Source organism: Labrus mixtus, chromosome 14 (assembly GCF_963584025.1).
Source record: "Labrus mixtus chromosome 14, fLabMix1.1, whole genome shotgun sequence".
Lineage (NCBI taxonomy): Eukaryota > Metazoa > Chordata > Actinopteri > Labriformes > Labridae > Labrus > Labrus mixtus.
The window spans coordinates 21,120,164-21,127,460 of record NC_083625.1 but is presented as its reverse complement, the minus strand read 5'-3'; positions in this window follow the sequence as shown (position 1 = coordinate 21,127,460).

Here is a 7,297-nt window from a genome sequence, read left to right as displayed (position 1 = left end):
TTTTTGTAATGGATTTAAGCTCTCTTTTAAGCCACATATTATTTGTATTACTAAAATAATTTATGGCTGTCTGGGTACACTGTGTCGATTAAGTAACTGCTGTACATTTCAAATTATAAAAGAATAATGACTTACTTGATATTTACCATCCTTGGATTATGCTGATATTGTTTTCCATGACACCTAAGACACTTAGTTCAAGTCCCTCAATATGGTGCATGACTCTGTTTTATTTATTGTTTAAAGGTATGGTCCAGCATTGCTGGACAATACTTTTGCTGTGTGGTGTGCAAAAGGACTTAAGTGCATAGGAGATTTTTATTTGGACCACAAGTTTGTATCTTTTGGGCAACTAAGTTTAGAGTATAATCTACTTCATTCAAATGTATTTCATTATATACAACTTAAACACTTTGTAAGAGAAAATATCCCTAATTTTGAGTCTACCCGTGAGAGACACCCTCTGTTAGAATTGCTTTCTCTTTCATCAGAGAGCAAGAAGCTCATCACCAAATGTGTTAATTATTTCTCTGTGGATTCAGTATATGTTAATTGTAACAAGGCTTGGAAAAGAGAAATTATGGAGAACTGCATTTTCCCAATTAATAGTAGACATAGTAGATTAATTCAGTTCAAAGTGATTCACTGTTTTCATTATTCTAAAGTTATGCTTCATAAGTTTTGCCCTTCTGTGTCTCCACTATGTGATAAATGTAATTCAAAAGATGGTACTTTACTGCGTTTGTTTTGAGATTGTCCATTAATTTACCAGTTCTGGTCAAGAATTCTTTTAGTTTTTCCCTGGGATTTATCAGCGGACCTTCTCTCCTGACAGACACGTGGCTCTCTTTGGAGCCTCAGAGGCCTCCGTATTGCTCCCTTCACATATTCAAACAGCTCTTTTGATGGGCATGGCATTAGCAAAAAAAGTGATTCTGAAAGACTGGAAGACACAGACTCCACCGTGCTTCAGAAACTGGTTGCATGAAGTGATACACATGGTGAAATTGAAAACTAATGATTCAAAATGTAAACAGAAATGGGAGAAATCTTGGGGTCCCTTCTTGAAACATTTGGACTCATCTTGACAGCATTTGTACCTGTATGGATTTATCTTTTTCATTTTTTCTGTTTCATTTATGGACATTTCTATTGTGGACAGCTTGGATGTAGCAATAACATATGGATGATGTAATGATATGTATGCTTTTGTGTCCTTGGCACAGGGTTTAGATGAAGTCTGTAATTTGTGTACCTCCTCTCTGGTTGTTAGTGCGTGTTTGTGTTTGTGTGTGTGTGCCTGTGTGTGTGTGTGTGTGTGTGTGTGGGGGGGGGAGGTGTATATCCATGGGTTGGGTTTCAGGTTTTTATTTTTGTTTGGATTGTGTTGTCATAAAAATATGTCAATAAAAATACTAATAATTAAAAAAAAAAAAAAAAAGTTAGATTTTGCAACATCCAGTATATCCTCTGAAAATATCTCTCTGAGTCATGACTGTCTACAATGAGTGTGACACACAAGTCCTGCTGTCTGTGATGTTTTCTGATGAAAAACATTATATTGTGTTTACTTTGACGGGACGGCCACTGGCTCATCCCCTTGCGTATAAAAGCTGTTTAAGTGAGGTGAAGAAGAATACCATATAGTCACTGCTTATTTAGATGTCACATAAGCGTTTGTAGATAATGGTCAATCCGTGTAAATTTATATGCAATGTGAAGCTACGAGCAAACTTAAGAGCGCTACCATTAGCCTGCTAACACAACAATGCAGCTCAAGACTTCTCTCTGTCTTCTTCAGAGGTGTCTGATGAGCAGAAACTGCGGACATTGCCCATCGCAAAGTTAGCTTGAAGCTAACTGTCTGGATTACTCGCCGCTCCTCCTGAGTTTACCAGCCCTCTGCTTGAACAGCACGAGCGCATCCTCACTGTAGAACGCAGAACAATCTCTGTTTGCTCACAGCGTCATAGAGACACTGACTCCCTTTTTACAACAAGACTTTTCGGTGTTTACTCGCACTCTCTCCCGCCATCGCTGCTGTCATGCTATATCTTGAGACTGTTCTTCAAAAGGATTGTGTTAAACATCCACGTTAAAATCTGTAGTGTAGTACTTTCACTATTCTCTCTCGTGCACTGATTGTTTTTCTGCTTATCATATCAGGTACTGTACATATCCACCCTGGCTCTGCTGCAAATGCTGCTTCACCTAATACTGGTCTGATAACAAATAATCTTTGTTTTGCTGATTTCTATGCTTGAAAAAAACCTGGGTTTTTGCTCGGAGTTTAGTCCCTAAAATAGATCAATTGCCAGCCTGTCTCGATCAGTCAAAAACGAATCCTATAAAACTTCAACACTCAAGCCTTTCTACATGACCTAGCCAACGTGTCTAGAATCAGCCTGATCCCCTCTGTAAGTGATGCATGGAGTCTGTTTTATGACTTCTTCAGTGCTGTTGTCAACAGACATGCTCCAGTGAAGAAAATAAGAATAAAAAACAGAATTAGCCCCTGGTTTGACCGTAAACTGTCTGTGTTACTTTAAAAAAAAAAAAAAAAACACTGCCTGGCGTAAGGCACGGCTATCCAAATCCCCAACAGACTGCCTGGCATTCAAGCAATTTAGGAATAAGGCCGTGCAAGCTGTCCGAAAGACCAAAGCCGATTATTTTAAAGACAAATTCTCCCGTTGTGGTTCTGACCCCAAACAATTCTGGAAAACAGTGAGAGAGCTTGAAAACAAACCCCCTACTCTACGCTACCTTTGTCACTCAAAGTGGACAATATCGTATCAACATTTTTAACCAGCACTTCACTAAATCTGGGTTTATTGTCGAGTCTGCCAGCCCCCTCCGCACCCTAACCTCCCAAACCGCGCCTCCCCCACCAGGCACCCTGCTCCCGTACACAGATTCATCAGGTAACTTTAGGAGGATAGAAGCTATAATGTAAGACCTAAATAATCATTTTATATCTAGATATTCATTTCAAGACAAGTTATACAGACATTTTGTTACAATCTAACACATTTTTGCTAAATATATAGTCTAATTGTGTGTGTGTGTGTGTGTGTGTGTGTGTGCGCAGGGGCCCGACAAAATAGTTTGCACTGGGGCCTGTCGTGACTACCTTACGTCACTGTGAGCTCCAATTTGATAATGCGAGGGGAGAGGCGTGGGGATGTGTAGCTGTAGGACATTGTATCAAATCATTTCCCCTTGGCTGTCAAGGTACACCAGGGAACACGTGATTGTAGGACCTGGCCTCTGGAGGGCAGCAGAGCTACAAATAGCACTGCCATTAATCTTCAAGGTGAAAACGTTGACTAATAAACACAACATGGTTATTCGTCAATAAATCAATCAATATTTATGTGTATAGCACCAATTTATAACACATGTAATCTCAAGACACTTTACAAAAAGAGCAGGGCACGTATTCACAAAAAATCTGTAAAAGATATTCAGAAGCTGATTGCTTGATCCAAAAAAAATTAGAAAAAAAGACTCTCTTAGTAACAATGAGCACAGACAGACAATGCAATCATTTAGGCCCAATCATAGATTTTAGTCAGACATTGTGTTATCATGAACACTATGAAATTAACATCTCTGTGGGATAAATTGTAAGACGTACTTTAAAAGTATACAGCCTACAAGGTGCTTGAAATTACATACCAGCTTGTGCCAGCAGCTTCTTCATTGCTGATTTTTACATCAGCAGTACTGAGAGCTTTAATTAGTGATTGGATACACCTGTGGAGGTAAACACATGTAGAGAAACTCAACATGCATGTCTCACTTTGCAGAAAAGTCACTGTTGGTTTGAAATGTCTGCACAAATAATTTGTGTCTGTTCTGCCCAACTATGATTCAATAATGTTCAATCAGTTTGCTTGACCTCTTGCATTGCTGCAACACCTGTTGGTTTGCCATTTGCCTGGCGAACCGAGGGGTCCACAACTGCCATGTTGGGGTGCCTTAAAACCGCCTCCCTTCTCTGGTCAAAACATCAACAAACCATTCCGCACCAGAATCGAAGGAGGACCTACTGCCTGCTGTGTTGTTGACAGAGAAGCCAGCACTTCAAAATAGATTGTTTCCTTAATGTCTATTTAGTAAGGGAATTTTATGATTTAATTCTCTCTACAGATTGGCCCTTTAACATAAGCTGCCTCTTTGCCCAATAAGAATTTGTTTTGTCTGGGTATATTACCGTGATGGTATGCCATGAAGCTGGGTTAATCTCAGGAAGAATGAGAACGCAAATGACACTTTGCAAATGAGCAGGAACAAGACCTTACTCTTTGTTATATTATCTACAAAGACCCAACATGAATCCATCATGTGCACAGCGATAAGCATCAATGAGCAAAGTTACAGAGGCATGAATAAACGTCCTTTAAACAGGCAGAAACTTTGAGCAGATCCAGACTCATATTGAACAGCCATCTGCCAAAACTGTGTTTGGCTTGTAAAGTGGGATGGATAGATGATAGAGAGCAACAACAACAATGAATAAATAGATTTAGCTACAATCAGCCAGTAATAATGGTAAAAGTATTTTAAGTTCGCAGTAACACCAGTTGGTCTTGGACTGATCAGTTTAATATTTAATGATGATGTAATGATGATAAAACTGGGAGGACTGATAATGTTCATTATAGAGGTTAAGACTGAGCAGCTCTAACACCGTGTCCTAACAACATGTGAGATCTGTGAATTTAAATTTCTACCTGCAAACAGTATGTCATCTAGTGCTTTATAAGGAATGCCATACTGACCTCTGATGGCCAATGCAACTTTTCAGTTAACAGTGTAACACACTGTGTGTTTTTACTCAGACTGTTTGCATTTTTTTTTAGTGGTTGCAATATTTATCAGTTACCATTACCTACTTCCTCATGTATTTATTAAGAATTGAAGATAATCATTTTGTTCAAACTTACAATGATAAACCTACTTAAAAACTCAGGTAGATAATCAGCTGTCTTGATTCATTGGTGTGATTTACTATTAGCTTCCATCTACAATCATTCTGTGTGTATATAGTTGCATATAAAGGACATTTTCAATGCACCTTATAATTTGTGTCAATGTGGACGAAGTGGAGAAGGCAAAACAAGGGTAACTTGTTCGTACAACGCACCCCAGTTCTGTGAGCCGTAGGAAGAGCCTTGCAGTATCAAGTCGATGAATGGATGCCATCATTCTCCACCATTGTACTCAGAGGCCCATTGAAACCAAAAGGCCTGAACCATTTAATGAGGAAGATCTTTTGGATTGAAACATTGCCCTGTTTAAAATAAAGTTGCTCATTGGGAGCTGAACAGTGTGCAGAACTACTGTCTCTTTTATTCTGCATTCTATTTATTCCAAGACACGCATCAGCACACTTAAAAATAGTTTCAGAAAAACAAAGGGCACATAAATAATATAGAAAACATTAAAAGACATGCAAAAACAAAATCAGTGAGCTTTGCGTTTCAGTTCTTTTCGTCATTTATGGAATTAGATTTCAGTTCCAGCTGCTTCTGTTTTTAAGTGGAAAAGACGGGTGGAAAGAAAATACAGAAAACAGGCACCACACCAACGTTCCCAAAGGAAATGTAATCCTCCAACTTCTTCAACATTTCACTTGATAATTATCTCAAAGTCCAGCTCAGTTTTACCAGCTCTTCCCAGGTCTCTTTCAATCTCAAATTCTTCCCTTCACTCCTTCATCCCTACATCTGGTAGTGGTTAGGAGAAATGTGCTCCCTTCAGGGCCAGGAGCCTGCAGTATTTCCTGCTCTGCCAGAGAGCAGTGGAGAGAGGAGGAGGAGGAGGAGTCAAAGGGGAGAACAGAGAGGCTCTGAGCCGGAGTAGGAAGTCCACACAGAGAAAGAGAAACAGAGACAGTGAGTGCTTGAGGGAGGGAAGGGGAGAAGAGGAGGAGGCTGAATGAAGGCCTCTTGCACACACATCTGTCTTTGATTAGTCAGACAGAGAGGGTTGATGGGGAGAGGGGAGACAGAGGGGCTTTTATATTTGTTGCTTTGGGGATGCAGAGTGGCTGACCTATTTTCCTCTCTTCCACCCTTTTAATTTTTTCCTTACTTCTATCAACACTTAAAATCCCAACTTCAAATTTGTTGTTCTAAGATTTTAACTGGCCAAATATTTTTGAAAATGGCCGAGCTACTTGAAAAAAAAAAGTTACTTATGCAATCCATTTAATGTTTTCATTTTGAAGACTTCAGTGGTCATCCATAGATGCCTAAGCCACTTTGGGCCTCTAAGGCCACTGTGCATGGGTAGAAACAAGGCTTGAGTAGTGATATCAAATCGTGTGTGTGTGTGTGTGTGAGTGTGTGCGCACACATGTGTTTGTGGGTAGGTATGTGTAGCAGATAAATAATGTCCAGTAGGAGAGTTAGAAGTAGTCTTCCACTCGTCCTACTTACAAGGTGATAAGCACTACATAAATTGAGCTGTTCAAAGCAGTGGGAATAAGAGGGAGGGGGAACCTACTGTAAGATGCGATGCAATTATTGACAGCACTGATGAGAGCATCAACCCCAACCTCACTTATCTTATTCCCCAAATGACATTTTTACCCAGGTTTTGCGAGCTGCTGGTTCATTTTGGACCTTCATGGGCGTTCAGGGATTATTATTGGTTTATTATCTGACTCGAATCCAAGTCATGTGACACGAGTCCACACATCTGCTTCAAACCTAAGCGTCAACCTCCGGTGTTGAAAAATGAATCCGATGAGGAAGTTCAAAATCCTGCAGTTTGTCGAGTGTCCACTTCAGGCTGGCTGCAGAAGCACGGAAGTCACATACATGCCCATTCAAAAAAGCCTGTTTCTACAGCAGTAATTAACATTATTACAGCCTGGTTAAAAAAAACAAATAGGTCTCATTAGCTCATGTCCTGATCAGCACAAACTGTCGGGGGATTAATTTTTTGATTACTTATCCATTTTGAATTTATTAAGGATAAGTGTTATTCACAATAAGGTGGTTACCTGAAATTGGCCTTCGTCAAGACTTTCAAGAAACACAGCACTGACAGGGAAGAGAAGAAAAACATACATCTCAGCACTGTTATTCCATACTTGTTTGGACTATCTGTGAAACTCAAGAGGATATTTTACAGACACAACATCTTGGTTTACTCCAACACCTTGAGGCAGAAGTTGGGTCAACCCCAACAACAAAACTCCCAGGCATAAGCAAAGCAATGTTTTTTACGCTATCCAGTGCAGTGAAGAATGCAGGGATTATACTTTGTAGAGACTAAACAA